The 20192-nt window shown below is 43.9% G+C and overlaps 1 protein-coding gene across 3 annotated transcripts in view; it reads right to left on the reverse strand.

The window, feature by feature from the left end:
* The window catches only part of ABCA1 (ATP binding cassette subfamily A member 1), a 126217-nt gene extending 123563 nt beyond the window's left edge, over positions 1-2654 (reverse strand). For all 3 annotated transcript variants that reach the window (XM_088018728.1, XM_028108727.2, XM_028108728.2), the window contains exon 1: positions 2397-2654. The gene's annotated coding sequence lies outside the window, so the exon portion shown is untranslated. The remainder of the gene's footprint in view (positions 1-2396) is intronic.
* Between the last annotated feature and the right edge of the window lie 17538 nt (positions 2655-20192).

A 20192-nucleotide genomic window follows, 5' to 3' on the forward strand; every position in this document is an offset into this window, starting at 1 on the left:
ATATTTAGGAGAGTTGGGATTTCAAATGCTCATGAGGACAGGAGACACACATATCACAGGTGGTCCCTTCAAAATCAGGTATGTCATTCTGGAACATGAGACTTGTTCTTGCAAGGGAATTACTCTGACGGGAATAGCAATTCTTGTCCCTTAAATGGACTGTGATCATCATTAAGCCTGATCACTCTGATTCTACTGCTGTTTTTGTTTTTTTTCCCAAGCAGATACCAATTGGCTCTGCGTATCCAATATTTTTTTAATTTCTATCATGAATTATTTGCTTTACAGGAGCACTTGGGGAACAGGCTGACAACGGAAACTTTGTACTTGAGAATTATTATACTATCTGAACAGGTTCTGTTTCAGAACATTCTCCATGCTTTCACACTTTCTTTGATTTGGGAAAAGTGTCTCAAGGGAATGATCCAAACAGAAAGCCTCCATTATTTTTGTGGTAGATATGAGGGAAAATGGGCTGAAATAAAAGGGGAGATGAAAAATAAGCACTTCATTAGTTAGGATTTAAGTTCTGTCTGAAAAGATCAAAACTTAGGTTTGGGTACCAAACTATTGTTAAAAGAACCAGTAAAACTGCTTTTGAACTTGGAAAATTTTGTAAGATGTTGGGGGGGGGCAGATGGGTCCTTAAAAAGTGACTTGCTGAGGGCGCCTGGGTGGCTCAGTTGGTTAAGCGACTGCCTTTGGCTCAGGTCATGATCCTGGAGTCCCAGGATCGAGTCCCGCATCGGGCCCCCTGCTCAGCAGGGGGTCTGCTTCTCCCTCTGACCCTCTTCCCTCTCGTGCTCTCTCTATCTCATTCTCTCTCTCAAATAAATAAATAAAATCTTTAAAAAAAAAAGTGACTTGCTGATTTTCATCACCAAAGAAATGTTTTATAATATCAAATTTGTCCTCTTTTACATGAATGTATATACCACTCACTCATTTTGTGAGGCGTCACTGAATAATAGTTTTGGGTTTTAAAAGCTGATGCTATCAATGCTGCAAAAGATAAGGGCCAATTACTTCCAGTGCCAGACGCTCCTCTCTCTCCATCTCTCCCTCCCTCCCTTCCTCTCTCCATCTCTCTCCCTCCCTCTCTCTCTCTCACTCTCTCTCACACACACACATCTTGTTTATTTCCTTCTATAAGATAAGTGCTGAAAAACAGACACCTACACACAACCATGGCACTGGCCCACACCAAGAACCTTCTCCTGTTAACAAGGGTCTGGGAATCGGGAACCGTTCTCATAAACAACAACCAGACGGCCTTTCCGCCTGATCCTCCGGGCCTCCCGGTCTCCAACGACCCGTCTTCACCGGATCTTAGTCGGAACCCGCAAGCGACAGCCCCTCGGGGAGCCCGGGACGCCCTCCGGCCAGAGGGTCGATTCCCAGGCCGTTCGGCCAGGAGGCGCTGCGGGCCAGTCCCCCGGGGCCACCCGCAGCCCCAGCCCAGCCCTCCCTCCCCCCACCACCCGGCCCAGCCCCGCGGCGGAGCTTCGAGTTCTGCGCCGCCCGCCGGGGTTACTCCCGGTCATTCCCCGGCACCAGCTCGCCCCAGCTTCCCCATCCGTGCCCAGCCTGAGGCCGCCCCAGGAGACTAAGCAGCAAAGGGCAGGAAGGATGGGGGGTGGGGGAAAGGGCACCTCAGCTCGAGGTTTCCGCAGGCTCTTCTTCTAAGTCTTTTGTTTTTAAAAGGAAGAAAACGCGTCCCCCCGCTTAGCCAGGACACCAGCTGGGTGAGCGCACGGAGACCAGAGGCATGACCCCCAAGTCAAACAAAGCCCCCGAGGCTTCAAGTGATCAATAGCGCTACAGACCCCGTTTGGGCCACCACCCAGTCGAGTCCTCGGGGAACAAGAACGCGCCACTCCAGTCCGGGGGCGCACGGGGCCGATCCCCAGGTCAGAGCCCTACTCAGACCAGCTCCTTAAAGAATGGATTGGGGACTCAGTGCTGGCATTTGTCCCGGTGGGCGCCGGCCGACCCGTAGCCGGAGGGGTTTCCAGCCGGCTAGGGTTCTTCCAAACAAAGGGAAGCGCTCGGAGCTGTTACTGCCACTCTCCGCCCACCCCCCCACCCCCGGCATCAGCGCCCCCAGTAAGACCAGAACCCCCCCCATCGCACTGCGCCCGCGGTACGGCGCCCGGGTCTCGACGCCCAGAGATGCTTCCCGGCTCCACCGCCGGGCGAGCCCCGAGCGCAGCAGCGCCAGCGTCTTTGGGTCGCTAGAGCTCGTCCTAGGACGTCCTCTCCATTTACACCGCCCCCGCCCCATTTGCGCTGCAAGAGGTGGGGGTCCGGACTAGTCCCCGAAAGCCAGCGCTTTCCAGAGTCTCCTCCGCCCCGAAACAAAACAATAACGCCCAAGCCACTGGAGAACCTCTTACCTGTTTTCCACTTTGGTGTTTGCGTCTTTTCCCCCCACCCCTTGAAAAACCCTTCGGGAGAAGGAGAAAAGGGAAAAAAAAAATTTTTTTTTTTAAAGTAAAAAAGAGGAGCAAAGTGTCCCCGAGAAATTGGCTCTGGCTGCGCCGGTCCGGCGGCGCCCCCTGCCCTGCCCTGCCCACCTGTGCCCGAGGAGAGAGGTGTCGGCTGGGCTCAGCGGGTCCCTGCCCCACTCACTCTCCCTCAGAATTACCGGGGTTTTGCCGCGACTAGTTCCTTTTATAGATTCGGCTGCGCTGAGAGCCAGGGTTACTATCGGTCAAAGCCTGTTCTCTCCCTCCTTCCCCGCCCCCTTCCCCGGCCTCTGTTTATGTAGTTCAGTCACTCTGCAGAAAGCACGTGGAGCCGCGCCCCGCCCCTTAAACGGGCGACGTCCCGCGGCTCCGGGCAGGGCTGGGGGCGGAGGGCTGGAGGGGAGGCGGTGCTGCTGGCCTCGCGGGTCCAGGGTGGGTGTCCCCCGCCCTGCCCGAGCCTGCCCGCCCAGGAGGAGCGGGAAACCTGGGTCTTGGGGCTGAGCCCGAGACTGTCTCCTCCAGGTTCCCTTCGGCCAACAGCACTAGTGGAAATCGCTTCCTCTAAACTCCTGCTTTCAGCATTTTTTTTTTCCTTTGTTACTTTACCCAGTCGGAGGGATTGGGGCCCGAAACCCTTCAGGACACCAACCCTTTAGCCTTTCCTTTCAAACGCCCAGGGTGTGGGGAGGACGGACAGTCCTCTGGATAATTAGCAGTTTTTGTTTTCCACCACAAACCCTGACTTTGGTATTCAATAGGTGACTTATTTATTGCCTTTGGGATTCCCAGCCTGGGCCTCCCAGGTCCCTGGGAAGGCTAATGAAAAGCCTCTTGCTCCTTCTCTTTGCAAACTGGGGGGAAGTGGGCAGCAGCAAAAAAAAAAAGGAATATGAACCAGTCCCCTTTATGTTTTCATTATATTGGTCAGAGTCCCAGTGATAAATACACAGAGCTTGTGTTTTGGCTTATATAGATTTGCAAAGTGCAGCTAGAGAATCACAGTTGTGAAATTATATAACTATTCAGTTCTCCAACTTCCTCCTCTGGCTTAGCCATGACAGTCAGAAGCAGACCGCCCATAACAATTGAGGGACAGAGGCAGAAGTACAAATGGAGGCCCACATACTTTGTCTAAATATTTAAGTCATAAATCAAGCCAACAAACTGTAAAATAAAGGTCTCCTACCTTGACAAAGATGTGTTTGAAGGAACCTGGAAGGACAGGTTCACATTCAGACTCCTCACAGTCTCACCTGAGTTTTGGCAAGAATGTGGTAGAGTGGGAGGGTGGGCCCCCAAACTCCTTCTCTTCCCACCCCCAGCTCTGTCATATTCCAGAAGAACCTTCACTGTATGCATGTGGACCTCAGCTGCACAAGCCCCCTCCACACTACACCACACTATACTACCATCCAGAGGCAGCAACCTAGGCAGGTACACACATCAGTGGTTCTGTCAATACTCAGGACGGATCCAGTGAGGAGGCCCATGCAGGCTCTGGAAGTGCACTTGGGAGCCCTAGGGCAAGGAATTCTGGGATCCCAGGTACTCATAACTCTGGTGGCATGGCCCCTTGGCCCAGTGGACTGCTCACCCTTAGGAAGGGTTGAAATTTGAGGAGGGCCAGAGCCAAGCCTTCTGAAGCCCAGGGTGATCATCTTGCCTTGGTTCAAAGGATAACCCTGGCCAAGAGACTGGGTTCTGGGTCAAATGTGGCCAAACCCCATGATGTGCAACTTTCTGCCTCCATTTCTTCATCTGTAAGATAAAGAGAATATGTATGCTCTCCCTGCCTCACAGGGATTTTTGGAAAGTGAATTTTGTTCATTTGACCTCCTCGGAAGAATGACACTGTAAACAAAGAGGGTGTTATTAGCTGACTATTAATGTCATTTTCAGATACCAGCCATGGCCTGTAAAGTTTTTCCAAACCATGCTAAACCATTAAACTCTAGGTCTTGCAAAAAGTTAAAAGTAATCTCTCTGACCCTCTAGATATAAAGGAAAACTCCTAGAGGAGGTGATACCATTCCAAGTATGATCACGGGAATGATTAGGTCTCCCAGACCTAACATTCCCTGCCTTACTGCCCACCCTCCACCCACGTGTCACTGTGCTTAAAATCCCACCACCAAAATCATTGTTTTTGAAATTTTGAAGGCTATGGTTCCCAAGAAAACCCCTATTAAAATAATCCCTTAGACTGTGCCACTGGGGAATGAGTGACAGTAAATTCTGTACGAGACAAAGATAAGATGCTGGAGAAAGGAGAGGAGCCCAGGAAGAAAAGCCCCAGAGAGAGGATAGAAATTAAATACATAAGTCTATGGCTCCAACAACAAACATGACCTTTTTTTTTTTTTTTTGAGAGGGAGGTGGGGGTTGGGGAGGGGCAAAGGGAGAGGGAGAGAGAGAATCTCAAGCAGGCTCTACCCCCAGTGCAGTGCCTGACCTGGGCTCCATCTCACAACCCTGAGATCATGACCAGAGCCGAAATCAAGAGTCAGATGTTTACCTGACTGAACCACCCAGGCGGCCCCGTGACCATTTTTAACTAAGAACAATCCGTGGTGCCAAGAATCTGCTCACCCCTACAACGAATACATGAACACACTGTAATGTTTGAAACATGTTTATTAGTCTTGTTGATTTCTACCACTAAAGGAGCCCAAGCCCCCAGAGAGGCTACGTGACTTAGCCAGGTGACCCCAAGGACTTAAGTCCGCTGATACCAAGCCCATACTTTGCAAGTGTGACAGATTCATGTGACAAAAATATTGAATTCCAAAAGTTAGAGTGTAAGAGAATGTGTCCCTTGAGAAAGTTTGTCAATGCGAATGCTCTCCCTTGAATATCATAGGTTGGTTTGTTTCTGAGTATGCTTCAGTGAGCTTTTCTCCAACTCTTGATTCCTGCTAACACCAACAACAAAACTCCCAAATCCCCACCCTAGGTGACCTTTCCCAAATATTAAGTAGGAAGGCCTTCTTTGTTGCTGTGGCTCCAGAGAAGCTGATTCTGAAAATGTAGCCCAGGTGGCTTGAAGTTCTATTCTGAGATCACCCTGGTGTCTTCTAATTACAGACTCACCCTTCAGGCAGCTGTGGCCTTGCAGACCCTGCTAGAGGTCATGGAACTTCAGAGAAGCTCAATTTTATCATTTCATTGAGATTTTTAAATTAGGGATTACCTACAAGTCTTTGCTTGGATGTTGCTTCGATAGATAATATCTATTAACTGGTCTACATAAATGTATGTATACACATTGTTTAAAACATAAACGATTTTCACTACACACGTGTTTTTGGTTGGTATGCACACACCCCTTGGTTTCCTTTGGAAACTCTGAAAAAATAGAGTCTCCCAGGAAGTCAATGAAGAATAAAAAAGAAAGTATTCTAAAAATAACTTTTCAAGCTGAATGTGATACAATTAAGACCTAATAGCTGTATTTTTTTGAGAACTCCTGGAGAATGTGGTTCACATTCAGACATTCAAAGTTAAGGGGAAAAAAATATGTAATTCTTCTTTCATATAAGAAGGAATAAAAAGATGTACAGTTCATATTTGAGTCAGTTTAATTCCAATACATGGTTGGATACAAACCAATCATCAAGCAATCAATATTCAAATTTTAAAAATACAAGGAATACTATTATCTATGGAGTAAACCATGAATCACACAAGCTCTGAATACCTACAAATTCAATTCAATTGGACCAATGCAATCAATCGCCTTCTGTATTAATGTGACTCCTATTGACATGTAAGCAACATTCAAAACCATTACTGCTTCTGAACTTGAGTAAGATGTTTGTTCTGCCTGTCATTAGGATCAGCAAGTTAGCCTGGATTATAGACAGATATATTCCCCTGAATTACTAGTTGATCAATGACTTATAATTCTTTTTAAAAGCCATCCTTCCAATATGCCACTCTTCGAGCTCTCCTTCCCTTAATAGCCAAACTGCTGGAAAGATTTCATCTCTACTCCTTCCTTTTTATTCAGACTCTCCAGCCCACTTCAGGCAAACTCTTGCTTCCACCACTGAGTGTGTTCTGTCCAAATTCATTAATGATCTCCTTTCTCATAAAGAAAGAGAGAGGCATATGTGTTTTCTTTTTTATCATTACAAAATGGTTTCAATGTAGAAAAATAGAAAAATGTCTCAAACACAGAAAGACTGCTTCATTGGTAATGCCCAGGACCTCTTTTAAGTCCTTAGGCTACCTGATCTCTGTCTGGTACTTGACACTTCCTTCCTGAAACTAACTCTTCTCTTGTATTTCATGAATCTGGTTCTCTTTTGACTCTCCTGCCTCTTTAGCTGCTCTTTTTCTGACTCCTCTTTCCTTATATAGATGTCGCCTATTACTGGTTTTCTCATTTTATTTCTACAATGCTCCACTCCCTTGGCTTCACTTAAACCCCATATCTCTAGTTCTCATCTCCTTGCTGAGCTCCAGGACTATGCTCCCTAATGCACGGTAGAGTATCCGGCAGGACCAGCCATGTGCTAGAGTCAGCTCAGTCCAGCTCAGAAGAGCTGACTGTATATTTCTCCCAACTCTGCGATGAATGACTTCCATGGGGCTAGCTTAAAATCGGCCAATGGTGAGAATATTTACACCACTGGAAATCAGATATAATCAGGGCTTTCTTTTTCTTTTCCTTTCCTCTCCTTTCCCTTTCTGTTTTTGGAAAGCAAATTGTTAACACTTACCAGCACCACACTGTACAGGACATTCTGCAAGTAAACCCCCAAAGCAATTTTCTTATCTTCCCTTTAACTTGCCCTTCTCCATCTGTATTTTTTTTTAAGATTTTATTTATTTATTTGACAGAGAGAGACACAGCGAGAGAGGGAACACAGGCAGGGGGAGTAGGAGAGGGAGAAGCAGGCTTCCCCGTGGAGCAGGGAGCCCAATGCAGGCCTTGATCCCAGGACCCTGGGATCACGACCCAAGCCGAAGGCAGACGCTTAACGACTGAGCCACCTAGGTGCCCCTCTCCATCTGTATTTTATTTTTTATGTCATTTAATGATATCATCACCCACTCAGTGACTATGGGAAATCATTATCATACTTGCTTAACTTTCCATCTCTCTGTCTCCATCTTTCTCTTATCATTCTAAAAAGCACCAAAGTCAGGTCAGCTGAACTCCCTAAGTATCTTTTAAATCTGTCCTCTCCTCTCCATCGCCCTGCCGAAGTCCAAGCCAAAGGCCTGGGCTTCTGTGTTGTAGTAACCTCCAAACTGCTATTCCTGCCTTTAATTTCTTCCCCTTCCTATTTATCTTCCCTACCACAATGGAGTTATTTTTGCTTGGGGAGAAAAAAAGCTAAGAAAACCAGCAGAAAAACAAAAACTGTCTAATCATCTCTCCCACCACCCCACCCCACTCAAAGTTTCCTATGGCTCTCCATTGCTTACAAAGAAAAAATGCCCTCAATTCCTTAAGAAAGCCTACAAAGGCCTCTGCAAACATGACATCTGAAAGCCTTTGAAGCCTAATTGTAGGCCCAGCTTCCTCCCCCATGCCCCATCCCTATCTCACCTCTACCCACCCCCATTCCACAAACTTTCCCTGTCTCTGCTCCAGTAGCTTCCCCTTGTGGGGAAACCCTTCTCATCTGTGCCCCTATCCTCCTGTGGAAGAGTATATGTTGGAGGACCTGGGTGGGGTTAGATAACTAGGTCTGTTGTAGAAGCAGGAGGCCAAAGGGACAGAGAAGAGAAAGGGTATAGAAACTACTTCCTTCATTAGATGGAAGGGTGTGGGACACAGGGTAGATGAAAGAGAGGGAGAGAGAATTATTAAAGATAGATATTTTTTAAGTACCCAAATTAGTAGGCAAATAATACCATCAGCTCAGATCCATTTGTAAGTATAACAGCAGATTCAGAGGGTAGACAGTGCCCTTAAGCTTGGAAAGAAAATAATTGGACTCTGGGGATTAAAAGAAATCAAGCATTGATTATAACAGAAATGATGCATGTGCATTCTTCTCTCCTTATTCAGTGTGCTTTTTTTCTCTCTCTCTCTCGGTGTGCTTTTTTTGACACCTGTTAAGAATTCATATTCCTGGCTGTGATTTCTGGGAGGAAGGACTGGTTTCATTTCTTAGCCAGGAACTTTCCTTCTCTCTGATATATTAGTAAGAGAATAAGTCATTAAAAACAAATAAATCCTAGAAAATGTTCCAGATTTCCCTTTTCTCTTAATCCCCTAGAGAGGCAAGCCTCTCTTTTTCCCCTTCAGCATTTTGAGGATGATTCCTTAAGGAATGGTTTTCCCTTTGTTGACCTCTCGGTGGCCTTGGATTGGTTTGACCTGTCCTTGCACCAGTACCCTCCAGAGCTTCTGAAATTATCTAGACAGAATGAATATTTTTGTCTCCGCAAAGACTAACTGTCCAGATGTTGTGTTGTGACCATGCCATGGGAGCAAGGCCTTATGTCCCTTCTTTGTTGCCATGCTTCTGGTAACTGAGGTTGTCCAGTGAAATCCAAGCAATTTCTTAGCTGGCTACTTGCCCCAGAAACCTACATGTGCAGAATCACCCACAAGTTGTAAAGTAGTGGGAAACAGGCTTCATTTCCAGAGGCCTGGGGCTTCCCACAGAACTGACCCTAAAACTGGTTTCTTCTTGATTGACTCCATTAGCCAGCAGAGCTCAGCAGGAAGCTCCCACATCTGTCTACTTACTGCTGGGCATGGCCTGCCCTGGACACACACTGGAATGAGAAAAGAAAGCTAAATTGAGGGTCTAGTTCCAAGACATTTAAAGAATTAAAAACACAGTTAAGGGAAGAGGGAAATGGTGTAGAAATGAAGATCCTAAAAACTGAGGGTGTTAGTGGCTTGTGAACTGGCTCAACATTCTAACAGGCAACTTAGCAACATGTATTTAGAGGCTTTGACCCACTAATTTTACTGGAAGGAATTTATTCTAAGGAAATATCAACAAATATGGTCAAAGACTTTATGTTCAAACTGTTGGTCCCTGTGTTATCTGCAAGAGTGAACATTTTAAAAATATTTAATCATCCAATGGCATGAAAATTCTAAAATCAAAACTCTGGTAAACTCATGTGATACAATTCTATGTAGTCATTAAAAATAAAAATAATGTTTTCAAAGGGAGTGATGTGGGAAACAGCTCAAGATGGACATTAATTGAAAAAAGGCAAAGCTATAGTTATGTGTATATATGTTTTATATTTGGTAAAAATAATTAGCAGTTTACTTGTAGCCTTTTTAGTTGAATGTATGTACATAGAAAAGAATGGAAAGAATCCCACATAAAATGAACAGTTCTTTTCTGCAGATGATGGTTTTAGGAGTGATTTTTTCATATATGTCTGTATTTTTTACAAAATTTCTAGGATAAACATATGCTGTTTTTTAGCTAAGAAAAATGGCATTAAGAGGAGAGTTTGCAGATAAGTAGCGGGAGGAGATAGTTTACAACCGCAGAAAGGCAAACCATAAATTACCACATGGAAACAGTAAACCCTAACATATTTTAAAATAATGCATGCACAGTAATGAAGAACAGAAAGGAATATGGAGAGATGAAAATTGTTAGGACAGCTAGAACTTTTTGGAGAGTAGGTTTATAAACTGTTAAAAAAAAAAGTGAGAGGATTTTAAACCAGTCTAAGGGATCCACTGCTAAGTGAACATTTCTTATTTGTATGGCATATCTGTGTGTCCTTGGGCTTGTTACTTCACCTCTCTGTGCCTCAGTTTCCTCAACTAGCAAACAGAGGTAATTGTAGAACATACCGTGTAAGGTTGCTGCAGGTGTTAGATGAGTTCAAGCATGTGAAGTACTTGCCCTGGGCCTGGCATATGGTAAGTGCTCGATGAATGACAGTTCCTGGATTATTATTACCATCTGTTATTATTGCTATTATTATTATCATCCCCAACAACAGTATAATTGTCCTTCAGTGCTTAATAATAACTTCATAAATAGGACTCCATTCCAAAATTCTAATTTGTGGATTTTTTTAATTGATGCTTTCAGTTAGATTAACCAGTATAAACCACCTCACCCGGCTGGGGTTCCAATATGGTCCGATCTCCCTTTTAATCTTTAATTACTCAAACCCCACTTGCCTATTGGCAGGATGTCCAATGTCTCCTCCTTGAGAATTGCCTAAGAGCCCTGGGGGCTTCCAAAGAGATCCAGAGAGGCTAATCAGGCTGTGATTTTTAGCAAACAGTTGTTGTGTCACTAACACACAATGGCAGTATCACTGAAGTCCCATGTCCCCTGTCCACTGCTGGAATTATGTCCACACTGGTCCTGACCTTCAAACAGCCTTCAGCGGCACCCTGCTTTTAGACTCCCAAAGTTCATGCGTGTTAGTTTTCCTCAGAAGGTGCACACTGGTGGCCCATGGCCACGGTCGGCCCTCTGACACATGGTTTGGGCTAAAATGTGTTGGTGTTTTATTTGAAGTAGTTCACAAGATGGAAAACGTCACACAAAAATCTTTATTTCTTGCTTCTGTTGAAAAGGTGGAAGATCTGATCACATGTGGCCAATGCCCACATAGCAACAATTGGCTGATGCTGGGAAAAGTTTCTCACTGGAAGGAACATGCTGTTTTCACGTTGCTCAAGTCCCCACCGTCTTCTTAAACAGCCGGGGTTACTACGCTGCACCACTGGCCCAGCCCCTTTAGGCTTCTGAGTTTGTGGCCTGTTGGCCTAAAAGTTCTTTGGGGAGTGTGGTGGCAAGAGAGACACTAGTACTTCATATACCCTGAGAGGGGGTCAGGAGAGGTGGCTGAGCACGTGAGTGGGGAAGGCAGTGAATTACCTAAATCTTGGTGAAATTAAACCTAGCTAAAAGTCCTTTTACCACATAGGTCTCATTTCTGCATCAATAATAAGAATCACATCTTTCCTTCCGGATGGTAACCTAGACTTTCTACTTTCGCTAGTTTGAATTTGATTTTTCTAAGGCACGCTTTTACAATTGTAACCGAACACAACTTGAGACACAAAGCAATAAAAGGCTTTACCACCTCTAACAAAAGCAGCCCACTTCCTCAAAAATCTCACCCTTCACTAGTATCAAAGTTCTAGAAAAATCAGCAGGGAAGAGTCAGAGAGGTCAGAAACAATACCCTCTTTTGGTAACGAAAAATGCCACCAAAGAACACGTCCACACCCAGAAGAGCCCAAAGTTTGGTCCGAACCACTTTGTTTATTGAATTAGACCCTGGAGAAAAACAAAGGAAGCAAGATGAAAAAGAGTCAGCGCTCCACTGGGGGTGGTCAGTAAGGCAAAGCTGGAGAAGAGATGAATCAGAAAAACATGTGGGCAGCTGGGGAGAAAAAAGCATTCCCAAATGAGTCTTCAGCCTGTGGGAGAGAGTTCTGAATGAGCTAAGATTCAGTGAGATAATGACAATTATTTCTTCGGCAATTTGTCTGTCACCTTCTATTTCTATGAAATGGCCAGTGTGTCATATAAAATATGACACAATGAGAACTAAATTTGCAGCTTCACACTCTTCATTTCTTAAAACCATGCAAAGGCAAAGAGAAATGTGAGACTGTGAGACTTCAAGGAAACTGTAGAGTCATAGTAATCTGATTCTAAAAACAGATGCTTGACAAGAAGTTATATTTAAATCAACCATCAATCTATCAGCACATAATTTCTAAATTTAGTAATAGATAAACTTTATCCTCCCAATCACCATATGCATAGAATCATACCTTGTACTAAACAAGGTGCATTATTTAGTTTTTAACCATATAAGTTATGTTCCTTCAGCCCAAGAATTACAACTCCTAACAAATGAGGAAGAGTGTTGGTAACCCACACATATCGAAGGGTGAAAAGTTAAACAGTGGAAATAACATTGCTGGTCTCAGCAGTCCTAGAAAGATGCAGCTAGATGCCCTTTTTTATAGTATATGTGGTATACAATATAGACAGAATAAACTTCTGTGTAGCCCTTGATACTTGAACACATCTGTTTGACTTGAGAAAATTTTATCATGGTCTAAAACTCAAACCTTCAAACTTTGCATGAGTTTTTGTAAAAATCAAAATGAATTTTTTAAAATAGATAAGTTAATACATGCTCCTAGCCAAATGTTCAGACAATAATGAAGATATAAAGATAAGAAGACTACAAATGTACAAGAAGGAAAGTGAGGATCATTATAAGCCCACGACCCAGAGACGACTTCTGTCAATGTCCCTGGTGTATATTCTTCCAGAATTTTTTCTATGAATACATATTTGGACAAAACAAGTTCATGCCATAGACACTATTTGTAAACTATTATTTTCACTACATAATAAATTATGGACATTTCCCCATGTAAACAAGTGTAGATTTACATCATTTTAAATGGATGTATGATCTCCCACTGTACATAGGTGTCATAACTTGAAATCAAATCTCCACAGACATATAGTTTCTATTTCTTTTTCACAATCATAAAAAATGCAGCCATGAACATCCTTGTACTATCTTTGCACATATGCCAAAGGTTCCATAGAATATTTTTGGAAAAGTGGGATTGCTAATAGAATAGACATACTTTGCATTTTAGTAGATAAGGCTAAATTATCTTCCATAAAGTTGGCACCAATGTATACTCTCATGAATGCGGACGAGAATGCTTAGGATTTTTTTTATTATCATAGAGTAAAATGTGCTTTTTTTCTTTTGGTATACAGTTTTATGAATCTTAACACACATACAGATTTGTGTTACCACTACCATAATCAGAACAGTTTCATCTTCCCCAAATCTCCCCTGTTCTGTTTCTTTATAAGCACACCTCCCCAGCATCTAAACCCTTGGCAACCACTAATCTATTCTCTGTCCCTATAATTTTTTGTCTTTTCAAAATATCATAAAATTGGAGTCCCATAGTATGAAACCTTTTGAAATTGACTTCTTTCACTCAGCATAATGCTTTGAGATTTGTCTAAGTTATGGCATGTTTCAATAGTTCTGGTTTTTTTGTTTTTGTTTTTGTTTTTGTTTTGCCAAGTAGTATTTCATTATATGGATATACCACTGTTTATTGGTCCATTGAAGGATAGTTTTTCCCAGTTTTTTCAGTTATGAATAAAGCTGCTATGAACATTCACATATAGTTTTTGTGTGCATGTGTATATGAATACAAGTTTTCATTTCTCTAGCATAAATATCCAGGAGTCAGATTGCTAGGTCATGTGGTCAGTGTATGTTTAAGTTTAGGAAAAACTGCCACACTGTTTTCCAGAAGGGCTGTTCCATGTTGCATTCTCACAAATGGGATGTATGAGATTCGTACTGTTCCACATCCCTGTCAGCAGTTGGTACTCTCAGGATTGATTTTAGCCTTTCCAACAGGTGTGTATTGGTATGACTACACTTCATTTTTCACCCTTTTATCAACATTCCTATCAGACATTAAACTATGTCCAATCTAACTTATTATTGTTTTAATCTATATTTTCTTTAATTACTAATAAAATGGAACCCCTTTCATATGTTCATTGAACTTTTTATTCCAAATGTTTATCTTTTTCTTATTTATTTGTTAAATTCTTGCTAAACTAAGCGTTTTAACTCAACTATTACATGTCACAAATATTTTTCCCAGACTGCCATCTTTCTTTCTTTTCTTTTTTTTTTTTTTTACTGTGCTAAATCTATATCTTTCCCTTTAGGGTTTCTGGCTTTGATGTTTACAGATTCCTTCTCCATTTTGAGATTATAGAAATATTCAATCAAATTTCCTCAAGCACTTGTCTAAATTGGTAAACATTCAATTTTATTACCAGCCACCTGCAGCCCAGCCCAATGAGGAGCAGCTCAGAAGTGGAGTAAGGGTAAGGGTGGTCAGCTTATACTCATTGTTTGAAAATTAGAACTTTTTTCGAACAGTGGTTCTCTTTCAGCAGGGATCAGTTTTATACAACCACATCAAAACATTATGCAAAATGTTCCGCTGAGCTTTAAAGTAAAAAAGCCAAGCTATTTCATGGATAGGAATGTTGTTCTGATTCTTTGGGGAAGGATAGAGGTGAGGGTGGAGAGAGACTCTCCCTGAAAACATTGCTAACAATAACATCTCCTTCCCCACAGAAGGCAAGAAGATGACGCTTCTAAAAATCAAGAGTTCATTACTAAAAGTCCTAATTTAGACTCCATATACCCCAAAACAGTTTTAGTGAGTCAACAGGATTAATGCTGAGCCAAGCAGAGGTGGCCCTAAAGGTAATAATGATGGATAAAGGGAGAGGCTGAGGGTTCCAAGACTGGGGTCAAGCACTGGGGAGAACCAAGAAAACAAATGGCAGAAGAGAAAAAAATTAACATGCCAAAGAATAAACTGCACAAGGGAAAGGAACATAGTAAAGAAAAACTAGGAGAAGGGTGTCTGTAAGAGTCTGTGCAAAGCAAATGGTTGGGTATTAATGCACTGGAGCAGGAGAAGATAAGCCCCATGACAAAGGAGGAGAAAAAACAAAGTTGAGGGGCCTCAGTCACTCTAAGCCAGGTATACATGACAGGTCAGCAACTCTTCAGGGAAACAGCAGAGCTACGCTCGGAGCAAAGGCAGAACTTGTAATCAGTTGTAATTTTCCCTCCTTAGTAAAATCAACTAACGGTTTGTCTATATTTTATAAAGAGATTATTCTCAAATGAATCCCATGTTTAAATACTTTAAGGTGCTCTGATGCTCATTAGTTATGTCAAAAATTCTCAACTCCTGTCATGTCCAGGATAGAAACACCATCTCCCCCTACAGGTTCCACCTGCACGCCTGCCTACCGGGTAGAATGAAAAGGGACGGTTTCGTGACTCGCCCTGAAATAAGGGTGTTACTTGTATATATGTTTTGTCGTCAACATCATTGAGTGGTTGCTTAATTCATATGTAAGTAACATCGCAGCATCAAATTGTCGAATATTTATGAAGTGTCAACAATTTATGCAAACAAGCCAAAATAAGTGAAAGGCTTGAGAAAATTATCAGGATAATTAGAGCCCAAAATAAAGTCCTTTACATTAGCTTGAAGACAGATTCTCTGAAGGCCCATAATTATCTAATGATGGTCACACTTGCTTCAGGCATTTTTTTCAGTAAACGCTTACGGAGCACCAGCTATGTGCCGCAGAGAGTGCTAGATGCTACCATGCTTTGAAGAAGCTCACAGCTTAGCGAGGAGAGAGAGAGAAAGCAATGACAGTATCACCGGGAACAAGCTAGGGTGAAGGGGATAAGCCAGGTGGGGAGGAAATGAGCAACAACCCAGCCTGAAATGCCTGAGAAAGTTTCAAGGAGGAGTTGACATTTGAGCTGAGTCCAAAGAGCTGAGGATTTCTCCAAACTTAGATGGAAGAACTTTCCAGGAAGGGTATGTAAAGGTATATAAAAGCACAGGGAGTCAAGCAAATCAAGGTGGGTGTAGACAAAGTTACCTATTGTGGCTGGAGCCCAGCATGGGGAGGCACCTTTCGCAGTAGAAAGGCTAGCCAAGGTGGCTCAGGAAGGCCTGAGAAGCCGTGCCAGAGGGATTGGATTCACTGTGGCCCCTCCAATTTTTTTCCCCTTTGGGTTTTATTGAGATAGAGTTGACATACTGCACTAAGTTTAAGGGGTCCCCTCTACTTCTAATTTGGCCTGAAATATGCTTCTAGTTAATGACCTTCCTTTCTTCATTTGCTGTGTGGACAGACACAGCCTTGCTCTTGAAGCAGTAGAGTGACTAAGTGTGGACACTCTGAAACCAAATGGTCTGGTTTCAAATCCCAGACTTGACCCTTCAGTAGCTGAGTGACCTTGGCCAAGTTATTTACCATCTCTGTGCCTTGGTTTTCTCGTTTATAAAGTAAGGATAATAGCACCTGCCCTGCAGGGTTGTGGTAAGGATTAGTGAGTATATGTAGAAGCACTTGGCACATAGCTGATAAATAGTCGGTATTCAAAAAATATTAGGTATAATTGTTATTAGGTCGTTTGAGCATATTCAGATATTAATAATATGCTTTTAAAAGTTTCTTTCTTTCATCATGTGTTTTCCCACTGACTCTCTGATTAGATCACATGTGATTTGTGTTTTCTTTCAACAGTCTTGCCGGGCCCGCTTGGGATAATACCCTTCCTTAAAAATTACTTCTGAAGCAGAGCAGCATTTTCCTATTGTCAGACTGGTCTTGTGTGCCCACTGACCAGCCTGGCTGCTCATCAGAAATGGATGAACAGTTCACAGCCAGTTCAGCTGTGCCATTGAGAGCACAGCCTAGACCAGCGAAGGCCACTAACTTGGAGAAGGCTCGGCCTACGGCTCCCAGGTGACAACGCTGGGAAGATGAGCTTTCCACTTTTGAAAGCAGGGATACCATGAGATCACACCTCCACAGGAGGCATTCCATTTAACTTTCTGAAACAGCAATCTGCCAACTCTGTGGGGAGTAAAAATAATACAAAGGTGTGAGTTAGAAAGCATGGGAGAGAAATCAGAGGCCAGGCAGAGAACAAGCAGACAGCTGCAAGAAGCACTTTAAGGTTCGTTCCAAACCAACCACAAGTGGGTGCGGTTAGTTGCCAGTTTGGCAAACCGTTTCACCCTCACATTTATGATCTATGATGAACTCAACAAAGGCATGGTGGCTCAAGGACAGTAAGACATCAATTTAGGAGTTATCTCTCAAACACTGCAGATAAAGCCTCAAAGTGGCAAAGCAAAAGCTGCGATTGATGGTCTTCTTCAGTGCCACAGGGTCTGCCCATAACCTAGCATTTTGTCCATGAGCTCTGTAGGAGAAAGAGGATCCTAGACCCACGGGCCACTTCCAAACTCCAAGGCAGGAGCCACATGATGGGACATTCTCTAGGTCTCCATGTGTCCAACAACACTTTCGGGAGAAAGAAGTCTGGTTATCTTAATATTAAAAAGAACCTCCGGGTGCCTGGGTGGCTTGGTCAGTTAGGCTTCTGACTCAGGTCATGATCTCAGGGTGGTGGGATGGAGTCCCACCTCGGGCTCTACACTCAGCGCAAGAGTCTGATTCAGATTCTCTCTTCCTCTCTCTCCTGCTCACTCTCTCTCTCTCGCAAATGAATGAATAGATAAAATCTTTAAAAAAATAATAAAAATAAAAAATACTTTATAAAAAGGACCTCCAGCTTTCATCTTGCCAGTGAGGTCCTTATACGATGAAGGAGACTGAGGCACAGAGAAATCAGGTGACTTGCCCCACGTTATTGTTAGTGACAGAGCTAGAGTGCGGGGTAATTGACTCCCAAGCTTTTTGTCCCACAGGTTGATGAAATCATGTGGATGCCAGCAAGCTCATAGCAAAAATCACATAGCTGAAGAGCCCAGGTTTCGCCAGCCAGTGAGTACAAAGTTTGTCACACGAGCAAAGTCCCCCAAACTTGGTCAGCTCTGTGCCTCTACCTGCCCATTCAGGAATGTATCCCCCTCCGCAAAGTTTCCCTACCTAGGATCTTTTGCTTGGTCTGCTCAGGGACAGTCTGCAGCCCATGAGCCCCGTATGGAAGATAGAGACTCTGTTAGTTCAGCTGCTATGCCCTCCCTTGGGTCTTTCCTGATTCTCCACCAAGTTCTGCACATCTCTGCAGATGGGTCTCTGGGGCAGAAGCAGAACTCTGCGAGCCAAGCCAGGGCAGGAGCAGAGGGGGGACAGGCGGGGGCGGGGCATGTGAGGCTCACTATGTGAGGCCTTTGGCCACTTTGGTCCCAAAGCAGGAGTGTGTGTACCCCAAGCCTCCGAGTCTCTCACGAAATACAGACTCTGTTACTTGCTCTGTCACTATTCCCACAGAGGCTCACAACCAGGCCTTCAGCCATGAGGGAAAGTAAGGGAAGAGTTTGAGGCAACTATCCAGACAATTTTTGCCTTCCTAGCTTTGTATGGTCTTTATCTCCCCTCACACCTCCCCAGTGCCTCTCCACCAACACACACACACACCAAACAACAACAACAACAACAACAAAAAGCACACAGGAGTAACATCTGGCACCTCCTTCCTCAATCACCCAAAAAACAAAAAGTGCCCACGCATATGTGTTTGGACTCGTACAAAGAGGCCTTTGGAAGAAAGTGATTGCCTAACCTTGAGCACCAGAAGCATCTGAGTTCTAGCTCTGTCTCAAAGAAGATAAACCTTTACCATTATTGGAATCATATCATAAGCTGATCATGTGCTTAAATAAATTACGGCTGGGTGGGGGAGAAAACATCATACCTAAGCAATGCCTGCCTTAAGTTTACGTACCCGCAGGAGTAGAAGCTGAGAAGGAAATGGGTACTGGTACTGTATTCGAAAGGCAAGCCCAGCCTTCCCCCGTGAGAAAGTAGGGACAAGAAAGTGAGACAAGAACAGGAGGAGATACATCAGTAAAGGGTATGTGCATAAGTAAGCCATTAACTACGAGCTACTACTGGGGCTCAGTCCTGCTGGGAACCCTCTCAGAAACTGTGAGGAACTTGCCTCAGAATCATAGTCGGGACAAGAGAGGGCGAGAAGAGGGTGCAAAATTTAAGGAGGCACTCGCCCTCAAGGTCGGCCAAGTCAAGTCATGCAAAACACAGTCAGCCCTGCTCTGAATCATTCTACTGGGAAGGCTGCAGCATTTACTCATTGATTTCCATCTCTTGTTGGTTGGGAATGGCCCCCTGCCCCAGGGGTGCTGATGTCCCTGCACTTCTGGGCTGAACCCATCTGAGGCTCTGCAAGCTCCTCAGGTGAGTGCCAAGAAAGTCCCTAGGCAGAGAAAAAGAGAAGCAGGTGCAGGGGTGGGAAGCTGTCCATGCTCTGGAAAGTATCTAGCACTGCCACCAGTGAGCATGGGTAGGTAAAGGGGATAGGAGCAGGGCATCAACTGCATCTGTTACATGCTCTACACATACCAACAGTACCTTAAATACACATCAAAATTATGAAACTCGTGTGCAGACCCCAGTATTGGTAAATAAGTGGGCTTCCCATAACTTAACCAACATCTCAAAACTCAAAGCAAGTTGAAGGCAAAAACATTCTGCACTTAGAGGTACAGAATTTAAAAGCTAAAGTTAACATCATCATGTAGGGAAGAACTGGAAAGACTATACAGATAGGCCACACTTAGGTGTTGTGACCACAGCCCCAGCTAAGGTGTCAGCATCAACCTCCAGGGAGGTTAGTGAGCAAGCCTTCAGGTGATCCCAGCCCTCATCCTTTGAGCTTCCCCAGAAGACATGGAACAGAGATAAGCTGGTGCTCTGAACTCTGCCAAAATTAGAGATTTGTGAGCAAAATTAATTATTGGTTTTGTTTCCAGTGTTAGGTTTTGTTGGCTTTTTAGGCAGCAATACATACTAGAAACAGCTGTCCATTTTCCCAGTACACTCCTGAAGATAAGGACGGTGGCTAATTAACTAATAAATGTGCAGAACTTGGCACATAGTAGGTGCTCTGTATGTACTGAATGTGGGTAAAAGAATAAAATATGGTTCCAGCTTTTTCTTAAAGATTTATTTATTTATTTTAGAGAGAGAAAGTGAGAGCATCAGCAGGGGGAGGGGAAGAAGGAGAGGGAGACAGAGAATCTCAAGCAGAATCCTCACCGAGCTTGGAGCCTGGCTAGGGGCTCGATCCCACAACCCTGAGATCATGACCTGAGCCGAAATCAAGAGTTGGACGCTTAACCAACTGAGCCACCCAGGTGTC

Source organism: Eumetopias jubatus, unplaced genomic scaffold, assembly GCF_037043125.1.
Source record: "Eumetopias jubatus isolate StellerSeaLion01/CBP00866 unplaced genomic scaffold, mEumJub1_p1.0 scaffold_15, whole genome shotgun sequence".
Classification (NCBI taxonomy): Eukaryota; Metazoa; Chordata; class Mammalia; order Carnivora; family Otariidae; genus Eumetopias; species Eumetopias jubatus.